Below are 21,016 nucleotides of genomic sequence, written 5' to 3'. Positions count from 1 at the left end.
CCATTTCTGCGCATATCATTATCATTGTAGCAGTGAGATGACTGTAATGGAGATCAACTGTACAGTGTTACAGTGTTTTCAATGTTTAAATCAATTGAGGATGTTGTCATAAAATCTAAACCTACACCAGACAAAAGACATAAGGAAATTTGTGCCTCTATGAAAAATTTTAGAAAACAGGGAATTCGAATAAGAAATGAGAAAGGGAATCAAGTAAAGTAATCAAAGCTGTGAAGGACAAGCCAAGACCTTCACTGCAGGGAACAAACATCAGGGATCTGTTCTAAAGGCAAAACACAGTTCTGTTGATATGAGAGGAAATCACAAATAACACTGTTGAAGTGTAGAGACCGTGATGGGGGAGAAACAAAGAGCAGAGGGGAGATGAAACAGGGAGAGACGACATGAAGCGCAGGATTGGCCAAATGTTTCCCTGTCTTCAGCTGCACTCTTTGCATAGAGGAGAAATACGGGGGAGAAAACCTGAAAGAGAGTAAACATTAGAGGACAAATACTTAAGAATACTTTTAATACCAGGAAAGACAAAAGCAAAGAGCGTTAGTGTGAAGCAGAGATAGTGGGAGAGAGAAAGAGAGAGCTTTACCTTTGATGTTTTTTAATGAAATATCTACCTTAAAAGCATCTGGAAAAAAGCACATCAAAGCTTCCTAATGAAACCAGCCCGCACACTCTCGAACACACAGGCAAGCTCGCTGAAAGAAAACCTCAACAACATCTCAATAATACTTAATCAACTGCAATCGGACTTCAAAACAGACTAAAATATGCAAAGCGGAAATCAGTTTGAAAAAAGTAATTCCTGTAGTACCGATACCGTGACTGAGCAGTACAGACCATACCTCATTCAGAATATTTTCAAAGTACTAATTTTCTCTTCTGAAAAACAACCATCTTGGTAAGTATCGTCTTTCAGTCTTTGTTCAGTCATCCAGCTTCATTTGATCACTGAGGACTCTGAGACGTGGGTTAAAAGCTCCAACATAAGTAGAATTTTGAGCTTTGAACATTATTTTAGTGCATATAGTGCTCCTAAAGATCAAAAGTTGATTCAGTAATTAAACGTTAGCTCTGTAAATGATCTAAAAATAGTGAAAAATGTCTAAATTTTCCATAGCTCAATGTGCCATCTTCATATTGTCTTATACTGTACAAAAGCTACAATTATTTGGTATACAATACAAAGAAAAACAGCAAATCCTTAGATTTCAGAAGCTAAAATGACTGCTGATGATGTTTTTGTCAAGATACTAATCAATTGTTACTGCATCATTACCATTTATCATAATTTAGTAATACTTTACAATCTTCAGTCAGTCACAATGATACTTTGAAAATGGCAATACAAGCTTACAAAAAATCCTTTCACAGATATAACACATAATATATTGATGAATAGATGACAGTGAAGTGGATGATAGAAACAGTAGTGGTCTCTAGCTTATTTGTAGATGACTTTAGATGGATAAGACTAGGGCTGGGCAATAAACAATCTCGAAATGGGACCGCAACAAAATGTATGTCCGTGACAATGATAAACTATGGTCATTTTTACTGGATATGGATAGACCAAGATAGCTCCAAACAGCGTGTCATGCAGCAGATGCTAACAGAGTGTGTTGGGGACGTCATTGTACACACCCATTTTTCACTGCAAAGTTGTAGGTGAGTGTGCCGAGGTGAGGAGGAATTGAAAGTAGCGTGGACATAACAAAAAGAAGGAAGTGTAGAGTAGGGGTGAGTTTGTGTACAAAAATCCCTAAACGTTTAGAGTGGGTATTTTTTTTCGTGTAAACGTGTACATGGGTTTCACCACTGGGTGGTGCTATTGCATTATACCAGTAAAGCCCCAGTTACGGGCCATTTAACCAATGCACCGTTTTAATAGAATGGAGCACATAGGCTACTGACCTGTTGCCAAACCCGGTCTCACACCATTTCTTGTCATATTCACAGTTGTTACCGGCCAGCCCTTCACTTTAAGACGGTGGCCATGTGGGTGTGAGGTAGTAGATGTTGTGGGAAGTAAAGCGGTGTATAGAGTGTACGGACGGGAATGCACCGTGAAAATAGTACTGTTGATGTTACGGATGGTTGCAGTCTGTTTACAGTGTTTAGACAGGCTCCGGTTACAGCATAGTCTCTGTAAGAAGGCCCTGCGTTATGTTATGTTATGTTTTCCTGCTGTAAAGGAGAAATAAATGTGCTTCTGCACAGACGTCAATTCTGCATCCTCATTCTTCAAGTAGAGTTGGTCCGGACTCCTGGAGCTAGTTACCAGCAAAGAGCCAAGTTGTAAACATAATCTACAGAAAACCAGTGTGTCCCAACTACGGTTCGGAGCGCCAGACTAGAGAAGGTAACACAGTCTATCACAGTTAGTCAACAATTAGTATTTATTTCATGTCATAATTTCACTTATAGCACCAAATGACCTCCTTAGAGTAAATTATAATTACATTATTAAAATGGTTATGGTGTATTACAACTATTAAAAAACAATATGGTCCTTGCAAAACAGATGTCAGTGAGTGACCAGCATTTGTGAAGCATTAAGATAATTGACTTTAGAAGTCATTATAAAATTTTGTTATTATTGTTATAAAGCATTATTAGTATTTATGAGAGCTTATAACTTTATACAGTGTTATTAGCAGATTATAATGTATTGTAAGTATGTTTATAATGCTTTATAGACAATGGCTTCATAGAAAGTGTTGCAAAAAAGGACAAATGTTTTCAGATGCCAGTCGAAGCTGTAAGATACCAACGTTTTGTCAGTGGATCCGACGTCAGACACCGACCCAAAAAGTCACCGTTCGTGGGGGTATGATGCGCCGCTGGGCAGCTTCAGTTTGTTATGCATTTGGACTGAACCTCTCATGGTATTATGATACGCTGCTGATCAGTTGGTCAGCCGGTCAGCCAGTGGGCCAGACAGCACTTGTCGCAGCAGTATGATACATGGACGGGCGGCATCAGTTCACGACGCAACCATAGGGCACCTGTCATGGCAGTATGATATGACCCTAAACGGCAACAGTTTGAAAAGCTGGCAGTAAAAATGTAATTCACAAAGCTGGAAAGTCCCTATAGGATGGGCAGGAGGGGTGCTGGATGGGTCCAACAAACCCCAGACTTTCACCCAGGATCCCGGCATTCACTTCCTGTATGAATGTTGAGCCACAATGGTCTTTTCTAAACCTAACCATGTGCTTCTGTTGATTTCCTGGCATTGTTTGTAGCTTCCTGAAACGTCAACATCTGACACAAGAGGATATCTATTGTGTAATATGTAGACAGTCTACTGACATAGGGGCGATATGTGACGGCTTTGGATCAGAACATATTGCAGATGCAGTCCCCTCTAAATCTGCAGTAGGAACGCCTTCAGATGCTGCTGCATAATCTAACAAACCCTGAGGCCTTTACAGTTAAAATACCAGTGACCAGATTTGACTGTCTCATTTCTGTCAAACAAAGTCAGTGTCAACTCTGAAGAATATTGAAGCAGTATTTACCATTGTGAGTCCAGCCCATAATCCTTAGTGGTCTACTATAGGATTTCTTTGGTCGAAGTGCAAAATATCCCTCCGTTCATATGTTGACTTTAAGTTATGTATCAAAAGCAGCAGGGAGCAGAAATAATGAAAAGGAGCATTAGAAAGCAGCTTACAGAAGCTTGAAATCAGAATATTATATGCATATCCCAGATATCATATTCTGCTTTCTAATAATAAGAGTATGAGCTTATCCCAGCTATTGTAAATGAAATATGGTGTTTAGTATTTTTTTTTTAAACCTCAGCATTCTGAATATTTCCATTTCCATTTCAGGCATTAAGCAGAAGCTTTTCTTCAGAAGGACTTACAGCCAAAGAGTTAAATGAGATGCAGCTCCTATAGGTGCAGCTGGCTGTAAGTCTTTACTGCATAGTTGGGTCTCTTTGGCTTCATTTCCCAAAGGGGAACTGTTAGGAGAACTTTGAATTTAAAATAAACGGTCAGTTCACTAATTGGTTGAGAGAAACTTGGGTTTCCTCATGGTAATGTGGTCCTGGAGTATATGTGTGGCAGATAATTCACCGCATTGTTGATGTGGAAGTGATTCAGGAAAAATACATGAAGGTAGACTTGAATAGCTACTGCTGCTTGTCATTACAGACAAACAATATTATCCAGCTGAAATTCAGAGTCTGAATAGATGCTGAAATTGCAGCTTACACTCTGGAAAATACAGAGAGAGCATCAATAGGAAAGTTGAACCTGATTCGCTTCCAGGTGGCATTAATATACAATTCTACCCAACCTAATCATACTGTGGTGCTGTTCAGCAACCTCCTTTAACCCAGCATCCATCAAGTGTTTGATAGCCAGGCAATAATAAACACCACAGCAGCCATTATATCAGAGTAATATCGGAATATCAATGAGCATGTAATCATGTTTGCATGCAGCAGCTGAAATAAAAAACCAGCCAGAACACATTCAACACGTCGGCTACAGATGTAACTTCACACACTCTGCAATCTCTGAGGGCACTTTGGCAAAAAGGCACTCGCGCCTACACCTCTGAATTCATGTCTACCTTATCCGTGACTGGAAAGTGTTTTGCCTCCCTGACTGGAGTTTTGCAAGAGGAGACCTCTAACCTGCTGCTGTACCCACGAGCCCCTGATGTTAACTGACATCTGGGATGTCCCAGAGGACTTGAGTGTTTCTCTTTCACCTAGTTTTACCTCAGCAAACAGGGAAGAAAAACATCAGCCTTCAGGCTCAGAGTGGCAGAAGTCAGAAGTGCCTCCATCCCGTCGGCCGGGCAGTGCCACTCTGCAGCTGAACGTGGGCTACAATCCTCTCACCTCCTCCATCCCTTATACTTCACCCTCCGTCTCCGCCTCTGCTTTCTCCTTTCACCCTACCATCTCAAATTCTCTTGATTCTCTCAGGTGGTGGGTACAGTACAGTGCAGAGGAGCAGCGAACCAGAGGTGACAGCAGCGAGGAAGTGGAAAGAAACAGCAGGGGGGGAGGGGGGTGCAGGGAGCAAAAGAGCAAAAAAAAGTAGGTGGTAGAGAGAGGGAGAGATGGAGAGAGAAAGAGCCAGGTACAGAGACAGAATAAGAGACAGAGAGGGATACGGAAAGGAAAAAAATACAACAAAAGGGGGAGACGGACGCAGACAGGGAGAGAGCGTGCGATACAGAGAATGAGAGAGGCAGAGTATGCTGCATGGCACAGAAACATGAGCTGTTTCACTGCGAGGGGAAGCATCAAACAGGTTTGCTACAGGCACAATTCAACAGCTGCTTCATGCACATGAAGGAAAAATCCAACGAATATAATGTCAGAGAGTGTTAGTGCTTGGTAAATCATTCAAACTACAACCAATATTATCACATTCACATTAAATCATTGGTGTAGTTGTTAAAAAAATAAAACGGGTTCATTAGCCCCAATTCATGACTTTAATTTTGAGAGACTTAGGGGGGAAATGAACTGAATTGCTTTACAGCACAATACACTCTATGGCTGCAATCTGTGATCTCAGCACCTTATTTATTAAGGCAGCACCTCATTACTCAGTCACTTCCTGAACTGATCCTGGTACTGTTCTCCAGACGTACTTTGCCAGTGATGGCCAGCTCATAAACAAAGTTCAGAGATGAAATTTCGTAAGATTTTAACAGAAATCATACAGGGAGTGATCTTGACTACAAACCATTTACTTGCTCAACTTTTACTAATACTATTCAGCAGAATCATGATGTTTCTCTTACATTTCTGAGATTATAATCTTTAGCTCATAAGTAATTACTACCAGAGGCAATAAACTCATTCAGGGTACACCACACACACACACACACACACACACACACACACACACACACACACACACATAGATAGATAGATAGATAGATAGATAGATAGATAGATAGATAGATAGATAGATTGATATACTAAAAAATAAATCACCCTCTCATCCTCTGAGGGTGGTGTCTGTGTCATCCTCAAGCTCGGGTCCTCTACCAGATGCCTGGGAGTTTTAGGGTCCTGCGCAGCATCTTAGCTGTTCCTAGGACTACACACTTCTGGACTGAGGCATCAGATGTTGTTCCTGGAATCTACCGGAGCCACTCTCCCAGTTTGGGGGTCACTGCCCCGAGTACTCTTTCTACCACAGGGACCATGTCAGTGTTGACCTTCCACATCTGTTCCAGCTGTTCTTTCAACACTTGATACTTCTCCACTTGTTCGTGTTCCTTCTTTCTGATGTCGCTGTCAACTGGTATCACCACATCTACCACCACTGCCCTCTTCTGGTGTTTGTCAACCCCCATGTCTGGTTGGTTAGCCAGCAGCTGTTTGTCAGTCTGGAAGCTGAAGTCCCACAGGATCTTAGCCCTGTTGTTCTCAACCACCTTCGGTGGTGGGTCCCCTTGAGATTTGGGTACTTTGAGTCCATACTGGGTACAGATGTTCCTGTACACTATCCCAGCCACTTGGTTGTGCCTCTCCATGTACGCTGATCCTGCTTGCATCTTACACCATGCCACTATATGCTGGACTGTCTCTGACATCTTTGCACAGCCTACACCTTGGGTCTAATCTGCTGTGGTAGACCCTGGCCTCTATGGCCCTTGTGCTTAGGGCCTGTTCTTGTGCTGCGATGATTAGTGCCTCCGTGCTGTCTGTCAGTCCAGCATTCTCCAGCCACTGGTAGGTCTTCTTGATATCAGCCACTTCCTCTATCTGAGGAGGCACCATGTAGGGGCATGTCCCTCCATGTTGTTTGCTTCTCCACTTCTTTGCTCTCATCAGGTTCCTGTTGTCTGAGGCATTCACTTGGCAGCTCATCCTTTGGGACAGTCGTCTTGATGTGCTCCTCGATTTTGGTTGTTTCGTCCTGGATAGTGGCTCAGATGCTCACAAGTCCTCTGCCTCCCTCTTTAGTGTATAGCCTCAGGGTGCTGGACTTGGGGTGGAACCCTCCATGCATGGTGAGGAGCTTTCTTGTCTTGATATCTCTGGCTTCTATCTCCTCCTTTGGCCAGTTTATGATCCCAGCTGGGTATCTGATGACTGGAACTGCATTGTTGATGGCTCGGACCTTGTTCTGACCATTCAGCTGACTTCTCAGGACTTGCCTTACTCCCTAGAGGTAACTGGTTATATCCAGTTCCTTGCAGCCTCCTCACGATTTCCATTAGCCTGTGGGATCCCAAGGTACTTGTAGCTATCCTGGAGATCTCCTATGTTGCACTCTGGCTGGTAGGTCAACTCCTTTAGTACTGATCATTTTGCCTCTCTTTGATACCATTCAATCACACTTTTCTAATCCGAATGACATCCCTATGTCCTTCCTGTAGATCCTGGTGGTGTGGATCAGTGAATCGATTTCTCGCTCATTCTTGACATACAGCTTGATGTCATCCATGTAGAGCAGGTGGCTGATTGTTACCCTACTTAGGAATTGGTAACCATAGCCAGTCTTCTTGATGATCTTCTTGATGATCTGACTAAGGGAATTCAGGCCTATGCAGAACAGCAGTGGCGACAGTGCATCCCCTTGGTATATGCCACATTTGATGTTGACTTGGGCAATCGACTTTGAGTTGGCCTCTAAGGTCATCTTCCACATTCCCATGGAGTTCTTTATGAAGTCTGTTAGTGTCCTGTTGATCTTGTATAGTTATAGACATTCCAGTATCCATGTGTGTGGCATTGAGTCGTAGGCTTTCTTGTGATCTATCCAGGTGGTGCACAGGTTGGTCTGCCTGGTCTTGCAGTCTTGGGTGACTGCTCTATTAACCAGTAGCTGGTGCTTGGCTTATCTGGTATTACTACCAATTCCTTTGTGGGCCTTGCTCATGTATTGGGCCATGTGCCTTTTCATCACTATGATGCCTGACAGGAGCTTCCATGTTGTACAGAGGCAGGTTATTGGCCAGTAGTTGGATGGGACCGTGCCCTTCTGGGGATCCTTCATGATCAGGACTGTCAGTCCCTGGGTCATCCACTCTGGATGAGTCCCATCCATCAGCAGCTGGTTCATTTGTGCTGCTGGGCATTCATGGAGTGCAGTTACTTTCTTTAGCCAGTAGGTGTGGATCATGTCACGGCCTGGTGCTGTCCTGCTATTCATACCTGATACTCTTTCTTGGATGTCTGCCATTGTAATGGTAACTGGCTGTTGTTCTGGGAGATTGCTGTGGTCTGCTCTTCGATCCACTAGCCACTGAGTATTGGCGTTGTGTGATGCTTCCTTCTCCCATATGCTCTTCCAGTATTGTTTGGTTTTAGCCCTGGGTGGATCTATTCTCTATTCTCCTTGCCACTTTGGATGGTTCGGTGGAGAACAGCCTATTTATTCTTCTGGCTTCTACTTCTCTTGTGTATCTCTTTAGGTGGGTGGCCAGGGCTGTGAACTTTTGCTTGGCAGTCTCCAGTGCCTAAGGTGTAGACAGCTTGTTGTATGTCCTGGGGATCCCTTTCTTCCCAACACCTTTCTGTAGCTCTGAGAGTTGACTGACCTCTTTCCATGTTGCCTTGATCTTGGCCTCCAGCCTCCCTCTCCAAGGAGGGTAATCTTTGTGGCTCATGGTGTTCATCTTGTAGCCAAGCATCTCTAGGATCGATGTTGCTGTGGTGTATATCATCTGATTCATCCCATTAATAGTCCTAGTGGGGATAGTTTGTAGTGCCTCATTCACATCATCTAGCAGACTTTCAGAGGGTTCTTTGTCACTTAGTCTTGATAATCAGCTTCGGGGGTGCCAGGATTCCAGCTTATTCTTTTTTCTCAATCTCTAGGTATTCTAAGGGTTCAGACTGGATATGTGTTACCTGCCCTGACCTGGATACGAACCCAGGTCGAACTTTAATTCTACATATCTCGCCTTCCATTGCACATATTTTAGGTTCATTACATATATTCAAGCTGATATTCCGTATATTCCAACTTTCATTTAACATTGTTGAGGTTAATGTTCAAGGTTCATTCCATGTGTCCTAACTTTCATTCCATGTATTCTGAATTTTAATCTATGCATTCCAACTTTCAGATATATTCTGACTTCCAATCCACATATTCAAGGTTCATTCCAGAAATGTAAGTTCATTACATTTATTCAAACTATCATTCTACATATTCTGACTGTCATTCCATATACTCAAGATTAATTACATATGTTCTAACTTTCATTTCATATATTCAAACTTTCCAACTTCCATTTCGTACATTCCAACTTTCATCCTAGTCATTGTTTCATTACATATATTAAAAAATTTCAACTTTCATTCCATATTTTCCAACTTTACTTTTTATGCAGAAGATCCAGGTAATTTTAAATCTTACTGCGCCACTTAACAACTTTAATAGGAATAAATGGGGCCCTGCTTCCAATGCTGGCACAGCCTATCGTCACAACCTTGTACTGCATCATAATACTGTACTGATTACTACCCTATAACGTATCTTTATAGACTCAACGGAGTGAATTGTTCAAACAGAAATAAGGACAAAAAGGATATAGATAGATAGATAGATAGATAGATAGATTGACACACACACACACACACACACACAATCTGTTGAAATGTTTTAATAACCTGCATAAAGGTCAAATACCTAATTCTCACTTACATCAGTCTGCAGAAAATGTCACAAATTATTACGTTGAATTCCATCTGTAAACCTGGAGGTATAACCCTGTGAAGGCAGAGAACGGAGGGAGAATGAGACAGTGAGAATGAGAGAAGCAGGAGGTTGAGCATGCCTCAGTGGGAGATGCTACTCTCAGTCTGTATTATACCTGCACAACAGCAGAGCAGAGACAGAGCCTGATTTAATCAATGAATTCATTACTGGGACACGTGACAGCCGTGCATCAAACTCAGGGGGAGAAAAGTTCCCTGTGGAATTAGTAGCTGTTATATTACTTTACAGACAGAGAAAGAAGAAGAGAGAAGGGAAGGAAAAAAAAACATAGATATCAAGTGAATTACAGGTGAAGATGAAGAGAGAAAGGAAGAGAAAAGGCAATAGGGAGGATTTAAAGCAGGGAGAGAGAAATGGACTTGCTGACCGGGGTTTGAAAGCAGTGATTCAGGGATACAATGGAGGGTAAAACTCAGCTCACCCCAGTTAATCCACCTTTTCATTCGCAGGAATAAAGTTTACCCAGACCTCCATCTGCTCAAGCTCACAGAGGTCTGGTGAAAATCTTGTCACAAAACCTGGGATAACAAGGTCTGTGGAGATCTTGAGGTGGCCGCTTGACTCCCTCAGTTCTCACTCACTCAGACACATACTGCTGCAAAAAAGCCTGTCTGGTTGAGTCTCAACAAGTTTGCCTTGGTATACATCTTTCAGTTTAAAGTGCAATAACCTCCAGACAACCATGAGCTTAACTCTTCATCCTGTGAATTGATATCGGATGACTTTTTATGTAACAATTTATATCCACAGTAGTCAGTGCTAAAGCAGGAAGTAGAATATATGGTTAGGGTCGCATTGGTGTACGGGCGTGTAGTGAGTCCAACTTTCATTAAGAAGATAGAAGTTCACATCCTGTCACTAGTGATGGCCAAATGAAGCCTCATGAAGCATTTTCTTTATTTTATGAGCCCACTAGATGGCGCTCTTGGTTTAAAAAGGTAGGCTCAAAGAATGGCAATTCAATGTATTTTCAATCTTTTGTTGAAAAAAGCGCCATCTAGTGGGCTTATAAAATAAAGAAAATGCTTCATAAGGCTTCATTTGGCCATCACTACCTGTCACTGCTCTGTAATTCATGTTTGTATTTTTATATTTTCCTAACCTTCATCAGGTGTTTTAGTTGCCTATTGTTTGCCATCCCTTTACCACAGTTTACTTAACCACCACAATGCTCAACCCACTCCACAGAAAAATAACATTAGGTCCTGCAAACCACAGATATATTACATTTGTATGTTATTATGTATGTATGTTATGTATGTGAACCTGTGATTAGGTTTAGGTACAAAAAACACTTTATATGGTTCAGAAAAGATCATGTTTGTGCTGAAGTAACACAGTTCTGGTGGCACAATCAAGGCTGGAGAGACAGATAATGTACTCAGTTAAGAACGACCAGCTTTCATGACAATATCCTCAGTGGAAATGCGGTGGCAGGTGGCTAAAAACACCCAAGCTTGGTGGCAAAAAAGCAGCTAGAGACACAATGGTGACTCAGTAAAAAAAACCAACTAGTTTTGTTGTTTGTTGGTCTCAAACAGTGGTCTGCAGCTTCCCAGATGTCTTGCCTAGATGCCACGCCATCCACCACCTTCTCCATCTCCTGATGACAAAGTCAGTTCATATACCAGGTCACTTTAGAAATGCTGAATATGAAACAAACAAATGTTACATATCCATGATTTGCAGAAATGCACAATGTCAACATTTTCTTCTGGGGACTGGGCTGCAATCCTTTCTCCAACCTTGAGCATAGCATAGTTGCCATGTACAGATATTTTAAAGTGCAAGAATTTTTAAAAACTATCAGCAAAAAGGGGTTTTGTTGAGTCTTCTAAAGTAATTTTTCTCTGACTTACAGTCGGCTGACATCAATAAACTGATTTCATACATATAGGTCTGTTTCAAACAGACCTTGGTTAGTTAGTGGTTGGCACTGTCGCCTCACAGCAAGAGGGTTCTGGACTCCAAACCACTGGTCAGCGGGGGCCCTCTTGTGTGGAGTTCGCATGTGTCTCTCATGTCAGTGTGGGTATTCTCTGGGTTTTCCGGCTTCCTCTCACAGTCCAAAGACACGCAGGTAAGGTTAACTGGTGACTCTAAATTGCCTAAATCCTAAATTGAATGTGAGCATGAATGGCCTGTGTGTAACTGTGTATATGACACTAGAGTGAAAAGAATGAATTTTCCCCTTGGGGATTGATAAAGTATATAAAACTAGTCCATACCCATTGGTAGCTTTGTCACCTTCTACCTATGCCAATCCTCAATGCCTATGTGCAGTTTCACATAGATTGACCACATCAGTGAGTAGAAAAACGTGGGACAGACAGAATGACTGACTGACAGAATGCCACACTGACAGTTTCTGTGATTATGTACAGCATACCATACCATGACTTAGTCATACCAAAAATTAAAAAAAAAAAGTTTAGCCATTTTTAAGCATTTTCACCTTGAGGCGTCCTGTTCTACATATTTACCAAGTTTAGTAAAAATCGATATGGCGGTTAGGCCTAGATAAGAAATTAGCTCTCTAGCGCCCCCATTTTGTTTGATCGGGTCAATAATGGAGGGGTCTCCTCAGATTATGTGTGGTCATATGCCTACAAAGTTGTGTGGTTATCGGTGAAACCCTTGAGATGTTATACACCTTTATGTGATGAGCCACGCCCTCCACAATATTCATTGCCTTATAGAAGCTCAGTTTTAGTAAGTTTTCCAACTTTTGCCAAGAGGGAACTTTAGATTTTGGTCCCTAGATTATGTTCATCGAGTTTCATATAGATCGGTCAAACTTCCTAGGAAGAGATCGATTTAAAGTGTTCTTCAAAAAATTCAAAATGTCGGAAAATCTATATAACTGGAAGTTATGGGTTCTTGAGGCAAATTTGGAGGCAAATTTGTTCCTCATGAGGAGAGGCATCTCTGTGCAAAGTTTCATGTCTCTACGACACACGAGGCATGAGATATGCCCATTCACAGTTTGCAATTTCAATCGGTTGTATAGCGCCCCCCTTTGGCCAATTGATGTAATATTGCTTCATTCGCATCCTCCCATGACCCTCTACCACTGTGCCAAATTTCACATGGATTGACCAAGTCAGTGAGGAGAAAAACGTGGAACAGACACACACCCACAGGCAGAGTTTTCATCATTATATAGTAAGATAGTAATATTCAAAAAAAAAAAATAGCTTATAAAAATTGCCTGTGTCATCTCTGTGATAGTCTGACAACCTGTCCAAGGTGTACCCTGCTTCTCGCCCAACGACAGCTGTAATAGTCTCCAGCAGCCCCCAACAACCCTGTATCAGGATAATCCATTACGGAAAATGAATGAATGAATATGAATTAACATTAAATGCAGTGTTAAATGAAGTGTTAACTCCACAGAAAAGTATGGTGCTGGACATTAAGTGTAGTACAGTCAGATTACTAGAGCTTGTTTGCTGACAACAGCTGCCCTCTGTTGATGGAAACAAGATAGATGAAAGTGTTGAGATTAACCCATCATAATACCAAAATTATGAGCTGAAAGATGATAAAGAGCTACGTAAAGTTGCAGAGTTGGTGATAATTCTCACTGGCATTGTCACTATAAGGGACTTCTTTGAGAACATGTATCATTTGAATAAATCAGATGATACAAATATGAATTAATAAATAACTTTGCTCATTGATTTACTCATGTTGAGGATTTCCAGTTCGACACTGAGATGGTGGTTGAGACCATGGAGCCAGTTGGTCAGGAGTCTCTGGCCTCAGTGATTCTCACCCAGTCGAATCTCTCACTTGGTGAAAAGCCTGTTACTTTACTGCACCACTCTGCCATTGGCCTGCTCTCCCCTCTATTGTTTTTTTTTCTGACCAATCACACTGAATGCCAACAGAGCCTGGCAACTGCAAGAGTGTGTCATGACAGCAGACACTTCAAATGACAGAAACAAAAACAAAAACAGATTTCACGTGGTGAAAATGATCAATCAGTCCTGTGTAGTTTGGTAAGTTTATTGGTCATTTCAAAATTAAAATAAATGAGCTAATCATTTTTCATTTATTTGTTTTTTCTAGTACTGATGACTAATGATGAGAGGCAGCAACACTGTGCCTGCATGTTGGCAAAACTGGTGGCTGACCATCATGTTATTAGGCCTCATTAATGTGCTGGATGAACAGAAACAAACATAAACATAGATCTACCAGCCCCATGAGTTCCCTGCATGGTTAATGATTAACATGTGAGTGCTGATTGCATTTCCACAAACGTTCATCCACAGATTTATTAAGTGTATGTATTAAGCTGCAAACACTGAACCACTTTTATGAGGAGAAAGCATTTCCATTATCTATTGTCACAAACTGAAACGTTGACAAAGCCTAAAAGCTATGAAAAATCTACCCTAAGCAACAGGTAAGGACAAAATGATGATAAATATAAATATATTTTCCATTTTTGTTCATCATTTCTAATAAAATACATTATAATATGCAAAAAACATGATCCTCTGATGTAAATGCGTCAACGGAGGAACAGAACCCTGAACTTCTGTGGGTGTTTAGACTCATCTGTCCGTATAGAGGCTGGATGCTACAGTAGAAACAGACAGATAAAAAGATAGATTCAGGCAGATAGAGAGACTGGGAAATGTATGTGTGTGTGTGTGTTGTGTGTGTGTGTGATTTTTTTCCATCAGTGGAAACATTCAGCCTCGCTGTTACTGGAAAGCTTTCTGCGTAACCATGACAACGTCTTCACAAGTAAAAAGAGAGAAAGATAGGGAGCGAGAGACAAGGGGAGTTAGAGAGAACAAGATGAAAAGAAGGAGAACGAGAGAGAGATGGGAAAGTTACTCCGAATGATCAAGAGCCATTTTATGCTTCATAAAGGAAGTCTGGGATTTGTCATCATTTATTCTCCATCTCTCTTCATCTTTCTATCCTCTTACCTGACACCATGTTATTTGCAGGAATGTTGATGGCACATTAAAGTTGAATTATATAATATTAAATATAACATTTTCAGGAAACAAATAAATAAATAAAATAAATATTTAACAGGATGGCAACTCCTTTAGAGCACTGATCTATATACTTTTACTGTGAGCCACGACATATCTCCAGTCAGGAAATATGAGAAATAAAAGAGGTGTTCAAAGGCTGAATGATTGCCTTTGTCTTTATATATTTGTATAGCAATATGTTTGAGCGTGAATATGACTAATCAACATTTGATTAAGGGAACATAAGATGCTGTACGCAATCAAGGACCCTTTGTATCGCAAATCCAAATGTGAGGGACTTAAATGTATTTACAGAAAAACAAACAAACAAATAGCAGATCTCAGGCAACAAGTCAAAAAAGTCTTTTTTTTAGAAGGTTGACACAACATCACATAGGAGTGGTTTACCAGCCAGTAAATGGTGTTCTTTAGCTTGATGAGGTGGGAAGCTGTGCCAGTTAGCTCGCAAAAACCTTAGTAAGCAACCACAGTCTACCCCTTATGACAACATTTTAGGGCCACTGTAGGTGAAAAAAATGGTCCCAGGGGAGGTGGGTAATATTCTGATATGATTATGACATAAAACCTTGGGTATTAAAAGGTCATATATTTGTGGTACAAATGCTCAGAAATTCTCTGTTATAAAAGTCACAGATTTACAAGAAGAAAAAAAGAACTTGGACAAATGATGTGTTTTGGTCAAGGAAACACATTGCATCACTTCGCAAGGTTGGATCTAGTCTCGCGTGACTCCTGTACTTCGGAATGGGAGTCTGGGGACATTCGTCTTTTGTTTTGTAATAGAAATGGGTGGGGATATCCAGACCACGTGACGGCGTTGCCATAGGTACGGCACATGTGTTACATGTAACAGAGACGTTGCAGCTCTGCAATATAGCTGAATCAAATGAAATCATAGCCATTTTAATCTCTTCTTGCGATGCACTGAACACTTCCTTTTCTGTTGTACTGCGGACAACAATTCAGGGAACAGCAATTCCGGTGTAGGCGGGTGTAAGGCAAAGCTAATCAGCCATTGGTCGAGGAAGTACGGAAGTACACGGATTTGGATCCAATCACATCACTGCCGCTGGGACCCAGCGCTAGTTCTATTACAACTTTTCTATGGGAATGTCCACAGACGACAGATTCAGCCAGCGTGCTGATGTCATCGGCGTCTGTATAAGAGACTAGGTTGGATCAACCGCATCACACAACAGACGCCGCTATGCTCACACTTTATTCTACAGTACACTGATGAGACAAAATAGACTGTACTTTATATCAAATTAGACCAAGAATGCATTTATTTATGTAAAATATTTATTGATGGTATTTGTTAGGTTTTTACTTGGGTCTGTAAACCCCTGTCTACCTACATCCTGTTTGTTTTTACTAGGGTTGGGAATCTCTCTGTGACAGACGATTCGATACGTATCTAGATACACGGGTTACGATACGATTAAAAAACGATATATTTTTAATACAGAACGATTCGATACGATTCAATACAGTGTAGGAACGTTACGATTTGATACGATTCTATGGTTAACATTTGTTGATGTAGACATTAATCATATATTATACAACAGTTAGTTCCGGCCCTGCAATCTGATTGGTCGAGAGACAGTAAAACCGTGACGATATTGGAGTACAACATCACGGTTATTTCACTGTGTATGTATCACTCCGCCTCACAGCTGATTGCAATCAACAATCAAATCAAAACTGACGGTGAGTGTCAATTAGGTCAGCAGTTGCGTTGTAGGCTAATTAATTCATCCACTGTCAAACAGCCAAAAATATGGATTCATTTCCTGAAATAAGTTTTGAATTGAACTATGAATGGTTATCAGAGGAAGATGAGGGAGAGGAGAAGCTGAATCCATCTGAGCACACATCCAGGTTTGTCAGTGTTTCATCAGCGGAGCTCAATGACTTGGAGACAAGCAACATACTGTCAGATCAGAAGGCAGAGTCGGCTGTGCCTGTGAAGCGACAGTCTACCATGCAGTCACCAGAGACTTATTTCACCGGCTGCACAATTAATGGAAACGTGCAGATAAATGTGTATAAAGAGTAAGTGCCTGGCGCACCATGTCTGCGTTACATAGCAACGGTGACAGCGGAGTCCCGAGGGAACTATTTTTGTTGGCGGAAGACAAATAAAATGCTTAAATTATCTATTTTGTCCTCATTTTCCAACATTTCTTAATCAGCCTTGCTTATTTAACTGTTGAACTGTTGTATAAAAGCAATATCACACTCGAGCTCGTGATGTTATACTCGTATCATCACGGCTGTGATTGCCTGCGGCCTTGTGCCTATGACCGAATCACAGCCATGACGATACGAGTATAACATCACGAGCTCAAGTGTGATATTGCTTAATTATAAAATAAAGAAGCCAATTCTATAAAAGTGACATTCTTAGAGTATTTTCAAATTTGTAAAAGATCACATCCCCAAGCATTGTTGCTGTATGGCACTGGCAAAAATAAAATAAAAAGTCAAACAACAACAAAATCACACATTGTCTGTGTTTTTGTATGTATCTTATATGGACTTGAGTCTGGAATAAAGTTTATCATAACGCTGTACAATATAAACATAAAGCAGAATAAAATAATAACATGCAATGTAGGGGCAGAATCTGACATCTCCTGTTATTAGTTGATATCATGGACTGTGATGACTAGCAGCTTATCACTGACAGCATGTCAGACTATTTCTCTGTGTTTGCTACACTCTGTGTGTTGTCATTAATAAAAAGATAAATCACTTTTCTATAATACATCAATGATATTTCAATGGAATAAATTACTTATTGACTTATTCATACTTCAAAAACAGCATGAATAAGTGATTAACATAGGGGGGATTAAATAAAATAAATAAATAAAATCAAAATCAACCAGCCACCCTCCTCCCCTGACAAGTAAAGAACAGTCCCTAAAGTGCGGTGAGGTTTGTGGAAATTTGAACGGCTCGTTTCTCCTCTGACACGTCACATACCTGTGTGCTGCCACAGCTCGGCTGTTCAGGTATTTTTGGGCAGTCATGACACCGACGAAGACTTATTGCACCTGGAGCCGGGCTTCTCTGTCGCCACCGCGGAGCACTATGGCTGCTATATTTGACAGGAATACGTATTTCTGTCTGTGTCTGTGACCCCGCGTTCAACCCACAACCGGCAGGATTCACCTTTAGTTTCTGCTGCGGCTTGGCTGCTCCCTGGTTTATCCAACCAGCATTAGCTTCTGTTCCTCAGCTCCACCGGTCAAGCTGGCGCTGATGTTTACATCCATTATCGTTGTCAGTAATGCCTGCTACGGAGCATGCCGCCGGGTCTCGCGTTGTTTTCGAGATGCAAACTGTTAAAGCCAGTCAACCGATTGCTAGTCTCGCGATACCCGATCCATGACTCTACAATCGATTCATCTAAGGATTCATGGCTGATTCGTATCGATTGAGGAGGCTGCTACAGACGCAGCCGTATCTCTCGCTTGTCAAACCGGATATCCGGTCGTATCGGTTAATCGTTCCCAACCCTAGTTTTTACCCACCTAGAATTATTAATAGTATCAAATAAATACCTCGGAGAAGGAGAATAGGAAGAGCTAAGATTGAGCATATCACAGACAGATTTTAATTTACGATTACACTTAGCTTAGTGTAAGTCTTATACTTCTTATTAACAAATATTTTGCTACTATTAAGTCCTAATAGGTCATGCCTCATTTACAAGTAAACAAACAACGAGGTGGAACAGCTCAGCATCCCCGCTGTGAAACACCAAGCAAACTGAAATACACAAATGATCAACAAATACATTTGTTAAAATACAATGTTTATTTTAACATTATTCTTATATATGAATACCTATACTTGTAGCCAATTTTTTCTAATAATGCTATTTACTACTGTCGTTGTTACACCATTACACCATTATGTGTTTTAGGTTAGATAAGTGATTTTCTTTCTTCGTGTGATTTTGTTGTTTTTTTTTCATAAAGTTGTGACTTTAACCTCAGATTTTTTTTTCCTCATAAATTTTTGACTAAATTCTCAGATTACTGCAGTTTTTATTGTACATTTTTGATTTTTTTTTCTCATAAAGGTATTACTTAAATCTCAGAAATTCAATGTTTTAATTGGAATATTATTCTACCTCTCCTACTCCATATTTTTTACTTACAAAGGCCCTAATACGCCATCATAACATACCCACTGGAAATAAAAAAAAACAAAACAAAAAGAAAAAACACTTAAATGTCAGTTGTATGTGTCTACCACATTGAACAACAGCAATCAAGCCAAACTTGGTGACAAATAACAAATCTATTGCCAGACATGGCCATATTTGAAGAACTTCTATTCTATATCTGGAGTCAAAGCTTAGTTCACCAGATGGCACCAAGACAACTCATTTGTAAGCAGAAGCCTTCAGTGCCTGTAACCTCACTCAGGTAAATAATCACCAGCCGCCACTGTTACACACTGTATGCCATTTAAAATTACAACTGTGTTGTATTTTCGTTATTTCTGGCCAATAGGTCAGATCCCTTTCTTTAAGCTTGTGTTTGACTTGATCGGGTTGGATTTTTTGCTAAGTTGACGTTGCCCTGATGCTCTTTGGCATTTTGTAATGCTAGTGGTATAGTGGGAGTTAATACAACACATTAGTCTCTCTCTGTCTCTCTCTGTCTCTCTCTCTCTGTGTTTCCCTGATGCAGCAGATACAGCCGATTGAGCTTTCATGTCTTTAAAATTTCCCATTTTCCTCTGCCCCATCATTTAAAACAAGGCCAATCCATTAGAGTTAAATAAATAGATGGATGGATGAATGAATAAATACACAAAAGCCCTCTGCAGCAAAAACTACAGTATTCGTCAGCAGCCCTCCCTCCTCTCCCTGTCTCCCGGCCTCTCTTACTCACTCGTACCTCCTCTTATTGACTGAGATGATTCATAGTTCATCACTTTCTATGACAGAGCCGCTGTGAGTCCCGTCCTCTGGAACTGAACGCACCAGCAGAGCTGTCTTTGCTCTTACACTGTGGAGACCAATGTTTGTATCTTATGCTATTGCACAGACACAGACACAGACACACACTCACACACACACATGCACACACACACAGACTATGCGAGAAGCCCATGGCTGAATCACTCAACACAAATAAAAGGCTTGCGACCACGAACACCAAAGGGAGCGGGCAGCCTGACGGAGCCGTAAAGGCTATCATGACTCCTGTGTGACTCATAGATTCTGCACTGAAGGAGACGAGGGGAGCGCTGGATCTGTTGTGTGTGATTTAACTAGGCTACATGTGGTTCTTTAATATTCATAAATCATTACTTGATTCATCGTGAGACATTTTAAGATGCCGTCGAGAGGACTGTCAATCTGCTGAAGGCTAAATTGCTGCATCTTGAATAGGAAGCCACCGGGGGGAGATTTGGGGGGAAGTGCGTTGGACTATTTTGAGAAAACAAATTTGTGCTTTGATTATGGATGTACTCCCTCCAAATAAAGTTGCTAACCGGACATACATGCCAATGAAAGTCATGATTGCACATTTTTGGGCCCACGGAGTCTTTAGCTGGATGAGCTTGTGAACAGCATGCACACATAAATCACACTGAAATATTTTAGAGATACTGTCCTCAGGGTTTTAATTGAATTGGACCTGATGGTTAAAATTCTGGCGACTTTGAAGTGTTTGCAACCTGTTGTGGCAACCTTTAGCCGATCTGCTTGGGAGTCAGCAAGTAAGACTGGATAGCTTTGTGCACGAGAGTTTATTCTCTATAGAGAAGGCGCAACCTCAGGCTCAGAGCTCAGGGGTTGTGCCCAGAACAGTGAATACAGGGCATCTTTATACCTACACTCAGTCGACAAGATGATGAGAAATCAATTGTACCTTTCTTGGACTTTCCTGATTTAACCATGTTCTCTTGATTATATCAGAGGAACATACCTGTTGCAACATGTTAGATCAGTCAATGGACTGTTTTTGAAGGGGAAATTATTAGGGCTGTAGTCTCCTGGTCGATTAGTCGATTATTTGGTCGCTATGCTCTCATCCGACCAAATTGTCATTAGTCGAATAATCGCCGTGTTACTTTCATAAGGAGAAAAATGCTACATCGTTTTCCTCACCCTGGAATTACTTATTTCATTCGGACCCGGCACCATTGCGCAACAACTTCATGGCCGCATTGTTTACTCCAGAGATCAGCTGATTGCGCTGAGGCCGGCCAGCTTGGCGG

The 21,016-nt window shown here is 41.1% G+C and overlaps 1 protein-coding gene across 1 annotated transcript in view; it reads right to left on the bottom strand.

Annotated features, from left to right (window-relative positions):
• LOC126384253 (glutamate receptor ionotropic, NMDA 2D-like) overlaps positions 1-21,016 on the bottom strand; it is a 250,941-nt gene that overhangs the window by 143,531 nt on the left and 86,394 nt on the right. The window lies entirely within an intron of this gene.

Source organism: Epinephelus moara, chromosome 22 (assembly GCF_006386435.1).
Source record: "Epinephelus moara isolate mb chromosome 22, YSFRI_EMoa_1.0, whole genome shotgun sequence".
Lineage (NCBI taxonomy): Eukaryota > Metazoa > Chordata > Actinopteri > Perciformes > Serranidae > Epinephelus > Epinephelus moara.
This window is presented reverse-complemented; position numbering and strand designations above follow the sequence as displayed.